The sequence below is a fragment of the Ceratotherium simum genome, chromosome 30 (genome assembly GCF_057802395.1).
Source record: "Ceratotherium simum simum isolate JZ-2026a chromosome 30, ASM5780239v1, whole genome shotgun sequence".
Lineage (NCBI taxonomy): Eukaryota > Metazoa > Chordata > Mammalia > Perissodactyla > Rhinocerotidae > Ceratotherium > Ceratotherium simum.
The window spans coordinates 28,957,233-28,973,895 of record NC_141929.1 but is presented as its reverse complement, the minus strand read 5'-3'; the positions used below and the strand labels follow the sequence as shown (position 1 = coordinate 28,973,895).

Sequence of the window (16,663 nt, the reverse complement as noted above, 5' to 3'; positions counted from 1 at the left end):
ACCCTGTTTGTGCCGGTTGTAAGGTGGGGCCAGTGTCATTCCTAAGGTTCTGGATACAGATAATTTCCATCACCACTAAAATGGGGCTGCTCCTTCTGAGGACACATTAAGTGAGTTTAAAGTCCGAATTGAAATACCCCACGTTGTAGATTCTTAATGGTGGGCAGGCCCTGAGAAGTCACCTGAGCCAACACCTTCATCTCACTCGTGGTGAAACTGGGATTCAGAGAGGGAGACGTGCGAGTCCCAGGGTCAGAGGGCTGATGTGGGGCAGAGCCAGGCTGGGGCCCACAGTTCTCCACCCAGGCCCAGCTGCTACCCGGTGCACAGCTGAGAGTTGACGAGAAAGTAACCTATGTGGATACTTTCTGTTTCTGTGATGCCAGGCTGCTCCTCTGCTCACTGAAGATGAAATAATACAAGTGATATTTTATGTATCAGGAAAGCTGATACTGCACATTGCTTACTGCAAACACTGAATCATCCAGATCAGTACTAGTACTGAATCACCCAGGTCTTTAATTTCTTTTCTGTCTAGGATAATTTATTTTAGTTCTTTGTTTTCTCCAGAAGTCTACCTTCTGAATAATGATTAGGTCTAATCTCTTTTACTTAGTCTCACAGGACTATAAAGAAATATCCAACAACAGATTTTTTTTGTCATCCTTTTCCTCGTCTTCCAGAGGCATCTGAAACAATACTATCTGTTAAGGTATAATTTTCTTTTTGGTTGTTGTTATAATTGACAGCTGGCAGATACAGTAAAAAGTAGAATGAGATTGTCATCTGACCATAGTTTATGTATTCAGAAGAGGACAGGAGAATACAGAACCAGTCTTAAATTTTTGATACCTTGAGTAAGACTTGACTCATTTCATCTTTGTTGTTAAATATTGAACACTGTTGTGTTTTAATCCTGTTACAGTCTAATGAATAAGAAGATTCGAGGGCAAGATTTCCACTTGAAATTAAAAGCTAAATTTGTTTTGAGTCACACTTTCATTGTGGAAATTTGGAGTTATAATAAAAAGCATATTTGATAGTGGGGAATATAATGTACATTTAAAATTGTAACTGTCTTCTGGAAGTTCTTACTGAATGATCTGAAGTTGTAATTAAAGAAGTTATAATTTAGTATCACATATTTACTAGAAGATTTTTTGAAAAAGAGATGTTTATAATTAAATGACAAGATGTTGCCAAATTGGCAACTTTGGAAAAAAGCTAAAATAGCATTTTACAGTGATATAAATCAGTAGAGTTTATGAAATACTTTCTGTGTATCATCAACTCCTTGAAGTAGGTAGGGATTATCATCTTTTTTTGTGTGTGAGGAAGATTAGCCCTGAGCTAATCTCTGTTGGCAATCCTCCTCTTTTTTCCTGAGGAAGACTGGCCCTGAGCTAACATCTGTGCCCATCTGCCTCTACTTTATCTGTGAGACGCTGCCACAGCATGGCTTGATAAGTGGTGCATATGTCCACGCCGGAGATCCAAACCTGCGAACCCCAGGCCACCGAAGTGGAGCGCGCGCACTTAACCACTATGCCGGCCAGCCCCATCTTCTCCTTGTTATAGATGAGGAAATTGAGAGGAGAGATTTGGGTTTTATCCCAGGGGTAAATCGACCCACCTTCACCTAGTAAGTGAACATTCTGGATTTGAACCAGGTGTGTGGGTTCAAAGTCCAGTCTTTTCCTGTATACCTATTCTGTTTAAATATTTTTTTGAATTTATTTTATTGTCACATTAAAACTTTTAAAAATAATTGCAGAAAGGAATAACATTATTAGTTGTACATTTTGAAGAAAAAAGGTGTAAGTAGCTGCATCAGTTATTTCCTCTGATGTGTATAAAACTTCCCCCGACAGCATCCAAAAATATTTAGCTATGGGGCCGGCCCCGTGGCTTAGCGGTTAAGTGCACGTGCTCCGCTACTGGCGGCCCGGGTTTGGATCCCGGGTGCGCACCGAGGCACCGCTTCTCCGGCCATGCTGAGGCCGCGTCCCACATACAGCAACTAGAAGGATGTGCAACTATGACACACAACTATCTACTGGGGCTTTGGGGAAGAAAAAGGAGGAGGATTGGCAATAGATGTTAGCTCAGGGCCAGTCTTCCTCAGCAAAAAGAGGAGGATTAGCATGGTTGTTAGCTCAGGGCTGATCTTCCTCACACACAAAAATATATATATATATATATATTTAGCTGTGCTAAATGCTCATTTGTTAGATTGCAGGATCTTTATAGTTGAAAGAGATAATATTTGTGTATTAGGTAAAATTAGAATTCCAGAGTGAGTGGTAATAAGTATTGTTTGAGTATATTGAAATTCTGCAGGGAAAGTAGTCGGTGTCATCTCCCTGTGCAAGTCGGTGAATTGAGAGAGGGTCCCTCAACACTAACGGAAAAACAAATGGCCTTGTCTTTATCCTTTAATCTCTTTCTCAGCTCTTGTGTTTCTCAGCTCTTGTGTTTCTTGGGTAACTGGGCTGTTTGGGTTGTGGGTGATAAGGAAAAGGAAAAATTGGGGAAAAATGGGTTTCATATATTGCATTGTACTTGGACAGAGCAGTGGGTTCCCTCTAGCATTCTGTGCGTTAGGTCAAAAGAACATTTACTGGACAGATTTCATCATTTACAAAACAGATTCCTTCCCCCAAATATATTCTCCAGATAAACAGCTTAAAGCAGGAAGGGGAAAAAGGCGTATTGTGTCACTCATTTTATCTTTCTCTAACAGTGTTTTCACTGCTGAGGCCTCCTGAGGGTAGCTTGGCCAGGGGCACATAGCTTAGGAAGCGCTGGACCAGGTCTAGCTCAGATACCCTAGCAAACTAGGGGTTGGCAAACTCTGACCTGTGGGCCAAATAAGCTAAGAAGAGTTTTTACATCTTTAAATTGTTGAAAAAATATCTAAAGAAGAGTATTTCATGACATGTGAAAATTATATGAAATTCAAATTCGAGTGGCCGTGATTAAAGTTTTGTTGAAGTACAGCCATGCTCATTTGTTTACATATCCACTTTCAAGCAGAGTTGAGTAGTTGCGACAGAGCCTGGCCCACAAAGCCTAAAATAGTCACTATCTGGCCCTTTACAGAAGTTGCTGACCCTCACCCACTCTCAAAGACTAGAAACTGGGAAGGAGTTTGGTAGACAGGTCTAGGATGGACAGCTGTGAGGCTCTCTCATACTTTCCTTTGTTTTCTGTCAGCTTTGAGGCTCTGAAGGCGCTAATTTTCGGGAGTATGTTCTAGAAGTAACATGGGCTTAAGTCAAGAAGACTAGTGAGTAACAGGCATTTCAGGGATGACCCAGTGATCTTTAAAGCGCTCAGTGTTCCCGACTTGGGAGTCCGCAAAGCACTGGACAGGTGAAAAGACGTATTCTACTTGTGGCTGATGCTCTGAGAAAAGAAACTAATGAACTAATAATTAATACCAGAAAACAGATGTGTAGACGTTTTAATGCAAGAAGCATGAATATTCTAAGAGACTAAGAAACCACCTACAAAATCCTGAAGGGGCCTCTCTTTGAGATACTGATTTAAAATGGTCTAGAGGGGCCAGCCCGGTGGCGCAAGTGGTTAAGTGCGCGCGCTCCGCTTTGGTGGCCCGGGGTTTGCGTGTTCGGATCCTGGGCGCGCACCGACACACTGCTTGTCAGGCCGTGCTGTGGCAGCGTCCCATATAAAATGGAGGAAGATGGGCATGGATGTTAGCTCAGGCCCAGTCTGCCTCAGAAAAAAGAGGAGGATTGGCAGATGTTAGCTCAGGGCCGATCTTCCTCACAAAAAAAACATGGTCTAGAAGTGCTCAGCAGTTTGGATATTTAAGTATCTACTTGTAAGGGACAAATACCCTCCTGTGTTTGCTTTACTCTCATACTATGCTACTACAGCACTGCTTCACTTCTGACACAGATGTATGGGTTTTCCACACTTTAAGCCGTTTTTAGATTCTCTGGCCACTAGCTGGGTAACTTACCATTTAACTCAGTTCTGACTCTGTCTACCTGGAGATAGCGTCAGATCCCGCAGGTTAAAGGCGCAGTCCCACAAGGCACCCCCACCCCCCGCCCCCAACTTGAGACACCAATTGCAAGTCCAGGTTGTTGCCTCTGCTTCTGATGGGCTGATTCCCACGACCCTCTCCTCAAGTTTGATTAATTTGCTAGAGCAGTTCACAGAACTCAAGAGAAACGTTTACTTATGTTTACCGGTTTATTATAAAGGATGCAGATAAACAGCCAGATTAAGAAGTACATAGGGGATGTTAGCTCAGGGCCAATCTTCCTTAGCAAAAAGAGGAGGATTGGCATGGATATTAGCTCAGGGCTGATCTTCACGCGCGCGCGCGCACACACACACGCGCACACACACACACACTAAATAAATAAATTTACAAAAAAAAGAAGTACATAGGGCAGGATCTGGAAGGGTCCTGAGTGCATGAGCTTCTGTCCACATGGAACTGGAGTGCACCACCCTCCCAGCATGTAGGTGCATTTGCTAATGCAGAAGCTCATCAGATCTCATTGCTCAAGAGTTAGGTTTTTTTTTGGTGAGGAAGATTGACCCTGAGCTAACATCTCTTGCCAATCTTCCTCTTTTTGCTAAGGAAGATTGTCCCCGAGCTAACATCTCTGCCAGTCCTCCTCTATTTTGTTTGTGGGATGCCTCCTCAGCACGGCTTGATGAGCGGTGTGTAGGTCCGTGCCCAGGATCTGAACCCACGAACCCTGGGCCACCAGAGTGTGCCAACCTAACCACTACCCCACTGGGTCGGCCCCTGTTCAAGAGTTTTTTTTTTTTTTTTTAAAGATTTTATTTATTTTATTTTTTCCCCCCAAAGCCCCAGTGGATAGTTGTATGTCGTAGCTGCACATCCTTCTAGTTGCTGTATGCGGGACTCGGCCTCAGGATGAACGGAGAAGTGGTGCCTCAATGCGCACCCGGGATCCGAACCCGGGCCACCAGCATCGCAGCGCGCGCACTTAACCACCAAGCCACAGGGCCGGCCCTGTTCAAGAGTTTTTATAGAGCTTAATCCGCAGCCCCCGTCTTCCCCTTCCCAGAGGTCAGTGTGTGGGCCTGAAAGTTCCAACCCTCTAATCGCTTGGTCTTCTGGTCACCAGCCCCATCCTAAGGCTATCTAGCCACCCCCACCCAAGTCACCTCATTAGCATAAACTCAGGTGTGCTCAAAGAGGGCTCTTGGGAGGTTACAAAAGATTCCTAACCTCAAGGATATACTCCCGAAAATTAGCGCCTTCAGAGCCTCACAGCTGACAGAAAATAAAGGGAAGTATGAAAGAGCCTCACAGCCATCCATCCTAGACCTGTCTACCCAACTCCTTCCCAGTTTCTAGTCTTTGAGAGTGGGTGAAGGTCAGCCACATTTTCTGTAAAACTTCCAAGGGTTTTAGGAGCTTTGTGCCGGGAACTGGGGACAAAGACCAAATATATTTCTTGTTATACTACATTTACTCTTTTCTGGCTTGATTAAGTATTTAACATGGTTATATTGAGAATGTGAAAATGACCATATTTTTCATAATTAAGACATGTTAATAGCAAGTGATCTGAAATTATTTGATGCATTTTTGCTCTGCCTTTTTATTTAGTTGATTTCATCCTATATGCAAATTGGGGATTTTTTAAAATCTTATTTAAGAATGTTTATGTGCCTGGAAGGGGCCTTTTTTTGTGACACTGAATGATGCTGACTAATTTGAGGAAATGGAAGTCTGCCCAGCCCTTGGTTTTAGCTCCAGGTAGGAGCTGTCTCACTAAAGCTGTGGGCTTTTTCCCTCTGGTTAATTTTCTCAGCCTCTTCTAGGTGTGGTGAAGAGATCTGGATGACGAGAACTTCCCACTAAGAGCATTCCTCATTTCTGACATAGTGGGGGGTCCTGCTGCAGCCTCTGGAAAACAGTGGGTTGTCATCCTTTGTTTTGGGGTAACTTTTTTATTGAAGCGTGATACACAATCAGAAGTGCACAAATCATGAATCTAGCTCAGTGAATTTTCTCAAAGTGAGTACACTGTTAAGCAGCACCCAGATAAACAGAAAATTACCAGCCCCCCCCTGAAGCCTCCCTTCTGTCTTTCCCCTGCGAGGGGAACCAGTGGTGCCTTCTGACAGCAGTGGTGAGTTTGCCCTTCATTTTAAGTTCTTGGTTGCCTGGGTGGTTGGGGAGGTCTGTAGAGGCTCAGTAGGGCTTCTGCCAAGTGGTGTGGGAGAGTAGTTTGTTGCTCAGGGCCCTGGTGCCCAGGAGTGCTCTCTGAAGCCCCTGTCAGTGTTTCCAAAGGCCTCTCACAATCAGGGTCAGAGTCACTGCTGACAGAGAGGAGCCCTAGTGCTGTGCGTCTGGCCGTGCTGGCCTTGTCCTGTCCAGCCTTAGTTTTGCTGCATTGACTGTTCCATGTCCCACTTCGTGGGTTTTCTATGTGGCTTCTTCCTGGCTCTCTCCTCCATAGCTCCCCAGGGGTGCAGCTGGCATCCAGTCTCTCAATGTGTCCTGGCCAGATCTTCTCAGCACAAAGCTTGAACTTCACTCCCCACCGCCGCCCCACCTCTAGTCATTTTAGTTCTCTCTGTTGGACAAAGCTAGTGAGGTTATTTTCTTTGATCAGTTTTCAGTATCTTGGGTCAAAATTGATATTTGGTTGGTTTAACCCCTATATTTTATGGCTAAGGTGACATTATTTTGCAGAGGGCATAAAAATTGTCCTTTAAATTTATGAAATTAACCATAAATTTAAAAATTTTAATGAAATAGGCTGACTATATCAAGGTATAGATTTGGAAACTTGAATAACTTTTTTGTAAATTAATTTCCACTGATTGAGTTATAATGCAGGACAGATCCAGTTTTTCCCAAATATAGTGTTATATACATATCTCTCTTCTCTCTAACAGCCATGGAAAAAGCTTATTTTCTACTCAAGTTGTATAGCAAAATCTTTCTATATGTATATTTATTTTTTTGGTTTGGAATTCTGTTCACTGGAAAACTGAACTATTTCTTCTATAATATCACTGGTTTTTGTCTGGGTATTTAGAGGGTGTCGGGGGAAGAGGGAGAATCTCCCTCTGCCCTTTCCCTTAAGGTTCTTCTGGCTGGCCAAATAATCAACAAGACAGGTTAGCAGGAGAAAATAATACCAAGTTTAGTAACATGTATACATGGGAGAAAGCAGGGACACTGCGTTTCTCAACTCAATAGCAGAAATTCTCATCCTAAATATCGTTTTCAGCCAATGACAAAGGAGGATTTTGGGGGTGGGGGGAGTCAGTTACAGGAGATTACCACTAAAGCACAGTAAACAAGAGTAAGGTTTATTATGTAGCTCAAGGCCTCACCTTCCATATTGATAAGTCACTAGAAATGAGCTCATCCCCCTGTCTTCTCTAAACAGAGAGGGAGATACCTTTACAAATGGAGATTTCCCTTATAAATGTAAATGATTGTCTGGCAACTCTTCCGCAGGGTCATCCAGAGAATGTGGCCAGAGAGACAGAACTTCTGATAAGAGGGGCTTGTTGGTGCCTTTCCTATTGTAACATTTACCCTACGTTATCTTTACAGCCATCATGATAGATCTGTGCCAGGAAGGAGCTACCATGTCAAATTCTTTAGGCAGTTAGTGGGGGAGGTCAAATGTCTCTAGAGAAAACAACCAAGGTAAAGAGATAGATTTCAGGGTGGCCAAATCTTGATCTCCCACAAGGGAAAGCACTAGTCTGGACCCAGTGTGATCTGAATTCATGCCATTTATACTGTCACTGCCTTATGCTGTGTAGCCTCAGAAATGTTAAGTATCAGTTGGTAGTCAGAAGGGAGTGTTTTTGCTTTGGTCTCTGCTTGCCAGTGGGTGCCAATTTGGCAGGGAGTGCAGAAAGCCTTCGAGAACAGACTCTCACAAGTGGAAGACTAAAACTCCTCCTAGGCATTCAACTAATGAGCACCTACTATGTGCCAGACACTGTTCTAGGAGCTTGGGGTACATCAGTGAACAAAACAGACCACAATCTCTGTCGTTGTGTGACTGACATTCTAGCGGGGTGACAGACAGTCAGGGAGATGGGGGAGTGCTGGGGTGGTTGCAGGTTGCACTCTTCAATATTTTGTTCTAGTTGGCATCAAAGGCAAGGTGACAGTTTAGTTGAAACAGAGAGAGGGGGAGTCGGCCATCAGCTTATCTGGGAGAGGAGCGTTCCAGTAGAGGAGACAGGGAGTACAAAGGCTCTTGGGCAGGAATATGCCTGACTCACTGGGGGACTAGCAGGGAGACTCCAGGGTGGCTGGAGCCCTGGGCGGAACGGGGACAGGGCTGGAGACGAGTGAGGAAGGTGGGCCCCATTTGTAGGACTTAACTCTCTACGAGAGGTGTAAGCAGAGGAGGGATGTAGTCTGACTTGAAAAGGATCGCTGGTTGCTGAGTTGAGAATAGACTGTACGAGGCAAGGGCTGAAGCAGGGAGGCTGGGGAAGAGGCGATGGTGACTCAGATGGGCAGAGGTAGGGAAAGAGCTGGATTCTGGATGTGTTTTGAAGGTAGATTTGAGAGGCTTTGTTGGCCTATTGGCTGTAGCGTGTGAGTCATGGAGGCCTTCAAGGACTTTGGCCCAAGCCACTGAGTCTCCACACTGAGAAGGCCTTTGTAGACAAAAGGATAGAGTTCAGTTTTGGGCATATTAAGTTGAGGATGTTGTTTAGAGTTTCAGCCTTTATTTTACCATGGTCAAAATAATTCTATTTAGTTAACTTTAAAAAATCTTATTTATTGGACCATATTGAGTAAATAGTGACTTTTATTTTGCATTTATTACTTATACTCAAATCCTTCACTCTAAATCTTTGTATGGGCAGTTCATTTGAGAAGTTCAACGTTTCCTTTGTCTGAATTTGTCTGACATGGATGTGCAATGTTAGATGTATTTCTTTTTTCTTTTTTTAAGCATAAAAAAGTTTTGTTTCATTCACTTCTCTATTCAGGGAGTTCCAAAATTTTCCTTATGAAAGAACAAGAAAAGTATTTCCTTCTCCTTGGCTTTATTAGACAAGTTATTTTATCTTAGAGTAAAAATGGGGGGAAGAGGCAGCATATTACTGTTCTTTCCTCTTTTTGATGAGTGACCATGTTTCTGGTAGTTCATAGAATGTCATTGGCCCTGACATAGGTTTCTGAGGAAGAACATTTCTCCATCACGCAGGAGTGTCTTTTTTTTTTTTTTTTTGTGAGGAAGACGAGCCCTGAGCTAACATCCGATGCCAATCCTCCTCTTTTTGCTGAGGAAGACTGACCCTGGGCTAACATCCGTGCCCATCTTCCTCTACTTTATATGGGACGCCGCGACAGCATGGCTTGACAAGCGGTGCATCAGTGTGCGCCCAGGATCCGAACCAGTGAACCCCGGGCTGCCGCAGTGGAGCGCACGCACTTAACCGCTTTCGCCACCGGGCCGGCCCCAGGAGTGTCATTTAAAAATACTCTTCTGTTTCTTGCTTCTTCTAACCCTGAGAATGCCTTCCTCCTTCAGCCATCCCCATTTTCCCACAGGTGGAGATTACCAGTTACAGCCTGATTGTGTTGGGTCAAAAAAAATGACAGTGATTATCTAGAAACTTTAGGTAAAGAGTTATTGTGTATATGACTTTTTGTCTAAAGGTTCAAGTCAGCTTGGCACTTCATAAAGAATACCGAAGTTTTTCATGTTTACTCCAGCTGAGCTATTTTTGTTTTAACCTTGTGCCCTTGCCTTTAAAGTTAATGTCCTTTAATGTTCTTTTTAAAAAGTCCTTATTCTCCTGCTGTGGGTTTATGGTGGTAACATGCCCTTTTAACATTAACCTATGCTTCATAGCTGATATATAATTGTGTATTACATTAACATTGAAACTACAATTCTAGACCAGTGAGATTTCAAAAGTGCAGTAGAAACCATGAGTTTAAAACAAGGAAGAAAAGTATAATCAACAAGAGCTCCTATTTAAAAAATTTTGTTTTTTTTAAAAAAATTCTAATTTTGTTAACTTTTAGCAAATTTTTTTTTGTAATGGTCGTGATACTGTTTATCTTCTGTTTTAAAGAGTGGTAGGAGTTAAAAACATTCTCTTGGTCAATAACCTTATACAAGGATGGTGCTGTATATATAAGATTCATAAATGTATAATATCCATTAAATATCAACACTTCATAAGGCTTTTCTGTAAGTTGTTAGAGAAACAGGCGGTCTTGCTAATAATAGTCACGGTCTAGAAGCCAGCTGCTATTTATATTAGTATAATTATTAGTAGCAATGGTATTTCTAAAAGTAATAGGTATAGTAACAATTAATTCTAAATCTGAATGTCATATTGTTATGAGAGGTTCGGGGATTCGATCGGAGACGTAAAAGACACTTTCCACTCCAAACAAATGGACTGAAGGTATATTTTATTATATAGAGGATAGTAAAGGTGACAGTCTGCAAACAGATCAAATAGGTCAAATATTAAGAAGGAAAAAACATCAGCTCGACTGGAAAGGGAAAACACCCACATCGGCTGAAGAGAAATGACACAAATCAACCAGAAAGAGAAACACCAGGTTGACCGAAAAGAGAACACATCAAATCAATTACTTCATATCAAATCAATTACTTCACATCAAATAGGTTACTCACAACATCCACGCCCCACTGCCGGGAGAGCCCTGTCAATTGACGCAGCTGGGCAATGATCACTCGTCCTGGGCAAGGCGTCCCTTCCACAGGTGGAACTCTCACCAGGTCTCAGTTTCCAGCAGTTTTTATACCATCAATAATTTTCAGAGTAAGCAATTACAGAGTTTGCAGAGCAAGCATTTAGTGTTTCCACGCACAAATGGTTATCAGTGGCGTACGTGCACTGAGCCCCCTGGCTAAAGTCCCAGCCCAGTAGTTGTGTACGTGCATTGTTCTCTTTGGTTATCGTCCTAGCCCGGCACAGATGGCCAGTCCATCCCGTGCTACGACGCTCCAAGAGCCTTGAAATGTTACAACTTGCAATTCTCTCCGTGGGAGAAAGGCCAGTTCCCGGGAAAAGGCCAGTTCCCACCACACAGAAAGCAGCTTTGTATTTCTTTTTTGTGCTGGTGGCTGTAGGTCAATGGAGCGGCCAAACATGGCTGTACTCATGTCAAGACATATTCGGCCGTGGCCGTCTCCATTAACCATAAGACACCATATGCACAGACAATGAACTTCGTACACAAGTACATAAGGCACACCCAAGAATCCAAAATCCAATGACTACAATAATTATAAAACTATCTCGCAATAAAGGACCCAAACCCCAAGGTAACCAATCAAATAACCCCTTAGAATATGAAATATCATTAACTTGATTTTGCAAATCATGAACAGCATCAAAGATAACATTAGATAAGGTAACACTTAGGCCTAACAAATTAGCTTGTAGAAGTCTAGACCAGCTCCCATCATGGAGGGTAGCAGAAGGCAGGGCAATAGAGAAATTATCTTATATTGAGAAGTTGCTTGATGTTTCTGAGATCAAACTTCTCGGCCATTCGTAGTCCAGGTTATAGGTCCCACTGGTGTAGAGCAGTTGGTCTAACAGTGCAGGGTCAAAGGTTGTCCTACAGAGGCAACTAATGCCTCTGTGTGTAGGTCTGCAGCAGACATGGAGGTGCAGCACAGCATAGCGAACACAGCAGGAGTATCTATTCACGCAAAGAAACAGAATTTTTAGGAACATGATATAACTGTTCATTTCCTGGATACATAACTATGAGTGTTGCAGTGGGCCCTTGGGCCACTACTTCTGCGGCACGGGGAGCCGCATTGGATGGATGTGTCACCCACACTTTTGCTCCAGGTTTCCCTCCATCTGTAGACCCAAATCCTTGCATTCCTCTTTTAGTTAATTCACTTGGAGGTTGTCCTTGTGACACATTTGGAGTCAAGAGGGGAAGCACCAATAATTGTCCCACTCGTTCCCCAGACTCTGCAGTTAGTACTGTGTCACTACCATTATATAATATAAATTTTGTTTCTCCTTGGTAATCTGGATCAATGACTCCTCCCAGTACATCAATACCTTTTGCTGCCAGTCCAGAGCGTCCTTTTAACAAACCAAAGGTATTTTTGGGAAATTGTACCCCGATCCCAGTAGGGACTATAGACTGCTTCTTAGGGGGCAATTGAATAGAATGAACAGTAGATAAATCCAATCCAGCCGCTTCAGCCGTGTCACGAAAAGGCGGTTTAGCAGACTGAGTCAGGGGCCAATAGGTTAAGGTCATAAACTCATGGGTGGCGGTTGTCACTTCTGTAATCTTTGCTGGTAATAACCTTGACAGAGGAGCAGTACTTAGATGGTTGTGCCACTCCTTTAATGAGCCATGACCAAGTTTCCTCAATTGTTGTTTAAGCAATCCATTCATTCGTTTTATGAGGCCTGCAGCTTGGGGGTAATAAGGTATATGATGAATCCATTCTATATGATTTTCCTTGGTATAAGTTTGAATCAACTTACCTGTAAAGTGGGAACCGTTGTCACTCTGAATTTGCCTTGCTGTTTCATAATATAACTTAATTGTATCTAATAATTTTATGGCACTCTGTTGGGTGGCCACTTTAGCTGGCATAGCCAATAAATAACCAGAATATGTATCAACAGCAGTGCAGGCATAAATATATCCACAAGAATTTGGCAATGGTCCAATACAATCTATTTGCCAGGTATGGGCGGGAAATAATCCCTTTTGGATATGACCTTGGTAGGGGTGTGGAACTCCCCGTTTATTTAACTGTTGGCATAACTGACATTGTTGTACTGCAGTGGCAATATCATCATGGGTGACAAGGATTCCCCCTTGTTGTGCCCACCTGTATGAAGCTTGTTCTTCCAAGTGTCCACTCTTTTTGTGGACCCATTGTGCTAAGCCTGGGTTGTGCGTTGCACGAATCTGCACCAGCTGATCAGCATGAGAATTATGCTTTCGTTCTGCAGAAATTAAAGAACTGTGAGCATCAACATGAAATACAGTAACAATCGTGTTTTGACACCATAACCATATGTATTCCCATAATTTCCTTTCCCATATTTTTTAATCATTAATTTTCCAATCATGTTTTTTCCATTGTGGTATCCACATTGCCAAACCTTGTGCCACTGCCCGTGAATCAGTATATATATGACATTGTTGTCCCTGTTCTTGTTGAAGTGCCTGATACACTGCATAAAGTTCAGCATATTGGCTACTCATATTATCTCCGGTGGTGACAATTGTTTGTTGGGTGGATGGGTTATAGGCAACTGCTTTCCATTTCCGTGAGCCCGATATCATTTTGGCAGAATCATCCGTAAACCAGGTATGTTTTTGTTGTTCTTCAGTCAATTGGTCGTATGAGACACCCCATGTAACAGGAGATTCTGTTATATCAGTAATCAAATCAGGGACGGCCACTTGAATAGCCGGAGTCACTTTGTTTAGCTCTCTGTAATCTACAGTCATTCTCCATGTCCCATCACCTTTTTTAACAGGCCAGATAGGATTATTCCAGGCTGTAGTTACTCTGCGAAGGACTTTTACAGCCAAATAATCTTCTATGGTCTCAGATATTTCTTGTTGTCCTCCAGGGATGCGATACTGTCTTTGATTGATCACTTGTGTGGCAGGTGGAATTTCTACTTCATGATGCAAACATCCCACAATTACAGCGTTAATATGAAAAGACAAAGCTCTAATAGCAAATTGGTATTGTCCATCAGCCAAATTTAATGTCAATCCTTTTAGAATATCAATCCCAATTATATATTCTGGTATTGGTACAATCATAACTAGATATGTGCGCCGGGGTAGTTGCCCAATTTGCATAGAAAGATTAGTGGTAACTGCCTGGATTTCTTTTCCTCCCAATCCAGTTATCAGAATTGATGTACCTTGAAACTTAGTTGGATTCCCATAGATAAGGGTGGCCTCTGCCCCTGTATCTACAAGTGCCTTCACACTAGTTGTAGATCCATTCTTCCAAAATATTTTAATTGGTACATGTGGTCTAATATCTTTTCTTATAGTGGCACTAATCGATACAGAGGTTTGGCCTTCCCCTCAATCACATAAGTCAGCAAGAAGAGGATCCAAGGGAGGAGGTGGTGCACTAGGTGCAGTAGGCACTGGGTTGGAAGCATTCTCTATACTGTCCCTTCTGTTCACTTGTTTTACATTCAGCCCTTTTTCTTTATATAGTTTCCATAATTCTCTAGTGTCAACTCCATCAATCTGGTCTTTAGGTACTCCTGCCTGGAGTAGGGCCAAAAACATATCACCTCGAGTTATTTTATCTTTTTTAAAGAATGTTTCTCTTTTTTCTCTTCTTGGAGAGTTTTCAGTTGTCTGCCAGTCTCCCAAGTCTGCTAGCTGCATAATCTTATCTGCAAGTGTTGATATAGGGCTTTCAGTTTCATTCATGAGAAGGGTTGTAATTATTTGTTTGTATGCCGGAGGTGCAGTTTTTATCAACTTGTTTCGCACCTGGACACTTAAAGTCATTTCATTTAAAGCTTCACCACACCCCAGAAACACAGCCCGTTTCATGGTTTCTTCTCTCATCTTTTGGACACAATCTTTTAAAGTATACCAGGGTCTATTAGTGTCTGGCCACATATCATCCGTGGGGTATTTATCTTGAGCTCCTTTTACTGCAAGAGCCAATAAAGTGGTACCATCAGTGTCTTGTCCACGATCATTTGGGGGGTGAGCATTCATGCTCCAGTCTCTGAAAGCTCCCCGTATTACTGGATCATTGGACAAAATTACAAATTTAAAAGCATCTCCTGCATCCAGATTAATTCCTGTAGCGCCCATATCATATAGGCGAACAAGCCAGGTTATGATGGCTTCTCCAGGCTTTTGTGTAGCCCGGGCTAAAATATCAGAAATTTCTTGCTGGTTAAAATCCTCAATCACATCTTTCCTTACAGGATGATTACCATCCATTTCCATCCGCCAACGGCGAAGAGGACGTGCCTCTGTGCGTTTGGGCAGTTTTTCCTCTTCCTCATAATCAGTTTCAGAATCATCATCCCAGATATCACCATCCCATGTGTCTGGGTCCCACTTAGGACCGGCCGATGCTATGGCCATATGAACTTTTCGTTCATTTACCTTTCCTCTCCTCTTTCTATATTTATATTTGGCAACTCTTACAGCAGCCTTTTCTGCTATAGCTTGGTAGTTACGAGCCTGATCTCCCAGTGCATGATATTGACATTGAATCATAGCCAAGCGAGACTGCAAATCTGAATTTTCTTTTTCCAAGAGTGCCTTCTCTTTCTGTATCTTATCCCTATCTTCTATAGCCCGACGATAAGCAGTCAACAAACACCAACCGTGCCGTGCCAAAAAAGAAACATCATCTTTAGTTTTCCTTTCCACCGTCTGCAAAGCTTTGGTCACATCCAACGGTTCAAATCGTTGCAGACAAGCATCCCAAGCTTCACATAACCCTGACCTACGAGCCCACTCCCCAGCCAGAGTGCAAAAGGGAGGGTCCTCCCATCCTGGAATTTCTTCCACCTTGACTTCAGTTACCTTTCGTTTGAATAGGAAAGGCATCTCCTTAATCGAATCCTGCTCACAGCGCCAATTATGTTAAGAGAGGTTCGGGGATTCGATCGGAGACGTAAAAGACACTTTCCACTCCAAACAAATGGACTGAAGGTATATTTTATTATATAGAGGATAGTAAAGGTGACAGTCTGCAAACAGATCAAATAGGTCAAATATTAAGAAGGAAAAAACATCAGCTCGACTGGAAAGGGAAAACACCCACATCGGCTGAAGAGAAATGACACAAATCAACCAGAAAGAGAAACACCAGGTTGACCGAAAAGAGAACACATCAAATCAATTACTTCATATCAAATCAATTACTTCACATCAAATAGGTTACTCACAACATCCACGCCCCACTGCCGGGAGAGCCCTGTCAATCGACGCAGCTGGGCAATGATCACTCGTCCTGGGCAAGGCGTCCCTTCCACAGGTGGAACTCTCACCAGGTCTCAGTTTCCAGCAGTTTTTATACCATCAATAATTTTCAGAGTAAGCAATTACAGAGTTTGCAGAGCAAGCATTTAGTGTTTCCACGCACAAATGGTTATCAGTGGCGTACGTGCACTGAGCCCCCTGGCTAAAGTCCCAGCCCAGTAGTTGTGTACGTGCATTGTTCTCTTTGGTTATCGTCCTAGCCCGGCACAGATGGCCAGTCCATCCCGTGCTACGACGCTCCAAGAGCCTTGAAATGTTACAACTTGCAATTCTCTCCGTGGGAGAAAGGCCAGTTCCCGGGAAAAGGCCAGTTCCCACCACACAGAAAGCAGCTTTGTATTTCTTTTTTGTGCTGGTGGCTGTAGGTCAATGGAGCGGCCAAACATGGCTGTACTCATGTCAAGACACATATGTAACAAGCAGACACATCTCTCCTCTCAGTAACCTTGTAAGCTAAAGAACGTGTGAATGGAGACTTGGACATGAATTTAAAAAGACTGTCTTTTATGTTAGTGAAGGAGCAGGTGTGTGAGAAAAACGCAGGATTAGTCAGAAGACCTGTGTTCTTCTGGTCTTGGTTCAGCCACATTGTAGCAGAGAGTATTCTGGGCACGGAAC

The 16,663-nt window shown here is 42.9% G+C and overlaps 1 protein-coding gene across 2 annotated transcripts in view; it reads left to right on the top strand.

Moving 5' to 3' along the window:
- NUP93 (nucleoporin 93) overlaps positions 1 to 16,663 on the top strand; it is a 114,325-nt gene that overhangs the window by 8,711 nt on the left and 88,951 nt on the right. The window lies entirely within an intron of this gene.